This window comes from Octodon degus, unplaced genomic scaffold (genome assembly GCF_000260255.1).
Source record: "Octodon degus isolate 3935 unplaced genomic scaffold, OctDeg1.0 scaffold05333, whole genome shotgun sequence".
Lineage (NCBI taxonomy): Eukaryota > Metazoa > Chordata > Mammalia > Rodentia > Octodontidae > Octodon > Octodon degus.
This window is the reverse complement of record NW_004529909.1, coordinates 1-1,753: the sequence shown is the minus strand read 5'-3', so window position 1 is coordinate 1,753 and position 1,753 is coordinate 1. Positions and strand designations below refer to the sequence as shown.

The window sequence follows — 1,753 nt, the reverse complement described above, 5'->3', positions numbered from 1 at the left end:
CACGCCTGTAATCCCAGCTCTTGGGAGGCTGTAAACAGGTGAATCACTATGAGTCTAATCTAATAGTGAGACCCTGATCACCCTGTAGACCCTTCCCTAGATTACAGAAAAAAAAACAGTCTTAATTTCCTGCTAGGCATGGTGGTGCATACCTCTAATGACAGCACTCAGGAGGCTGAGGCAAGAGTATTGCTAGGAGTTTGATACCAGCCTGGGCTCCAAAGTGAGCTCAAATCACCCAGCGCACACGGCAGCTGGACAGCGAGGTCAAGGTAATGAAAAGCGAAGTATTGAGTCACGCATGAACTTCAAGCCATGAAAGACAAGATCAAAGAGAACAGTGAGAAAATCAAAGTGAACAAGACGCTGCCATATCTCGTTTCCAACGTCAATGAGCTGCTGCACGGTGACCCCAGCGACCGAGAGGAAGATGGTGCCAGTATTGAGCTGGACTCCAGAGGAAGGGCAAGTGTGTGGTGATCAAAAACTCCACGAGCCACACGTACTTCCTGCCTGTGATTGGGTTGGTGGATGCTGAAAAGCTGAAGCCGGGAGACCTGGTGGGTGTGAATAAAGATTCCTGCCTGATCCTGGAGACCCTGCCTGCAGAGTACGATTCGCACATGAAGGCCATGGAAGTGGATGCGAGGCCTACAGAGCAGTACAGTGACACTGGCGGCCTGGACAAGCAGATTCAGGACCTGGTGGAGGCTATTGTCTTGCCGATGAACCACAAGGAGAAATTTGAGAACTTGGGGATCCAGCCTCCAAAACGGGTGCTGATGTATGGGCCACCGGGGACTGGGAAGACGCTGCTGGCCCGGGCCTGTGTGGCACAGACCAAGGCCACCTTCCTAAAGCTGGCCGGGCCCCAGCTGGTACAGATGTTTATTGGGGACGGGGCCAAGCTGGTCCGGGATGCCTTCACGCTGGCCAAGGAGAAAGCACCGTCCATCATCTTCAATGGATGAGCTGCATGCCATTGGCACCAAACGCTTTGACAGCAAGAAGGCCGGGAACCGCGAAGTGTGGAGGACCATGCTGGAGCTCCCGAACCAGCTGGACGGCTTCCAGCCCAACACCCAAGTCAAGGTGATTGCTGCCACCAACAGGGGGTATCCTGGACCCTGCCTTGCTCCGCTCAGCTCAGGCCACCTAGACCGAAAGATCAAGTTCCCGATGAACAGTGAGGAGGCCCGGGCGGGGATCATGCGGATCCACTCTGGGAAGATGAACGTCAGCGCGGATGTTGGCCCGCTGCACCAATGACTGCAATGGGGCCCAGGGCGAGGCCGCCGTGTGTGGAAGCGGGCAAGATCGCGTGTGCCACAGAGCTGACCCATGAGGACTACATGGAGGGCATCCTCGAGGTGCAGGCCCAGAAGAAAGCCAACCTGCAGTACTATGCCGAGGCCACTGCTCACTGCCTCACAATAAATGGCCCTGTCTACCAAAAATAAAAAATAAAAAACAAAGTGAGCTCAACACCAGCCTGAAGTGCATAGCAAGACCCTGTCTCAAAAAAAAAAGACCCTGTCTCAAAAATCACACACACACACACACACACACACACACCTCAATTTCCTTGTCTCCTTTCTATTTTAAATTTTTTTTTTTTATTAAACTGCAGGACCACAGGAGTATGTCACACACCTGCCCCAGGGCTTGAGAATCTCCTAGTATAAGGCCAGGGTGGACTTCACTGGGAGACCCAGTCTCAAAAACAAAAACAAGGGCCAGGGATATAGCTCAG

The 1,753-nt window shown here is 53.0% G+C and overlaps 1 pseudogene; it reads left to right on the top strand.

The window, feature by feature from the left end:
• Positions 1 to 228: 228 nt before the first annotated feature.
• On the top strand, positions 229 to 1,460 carry LOC101567894 (annotated as a pseudogene).
• Positions 1,461 to 1,753: the final 293 nt, after the last annotated feature.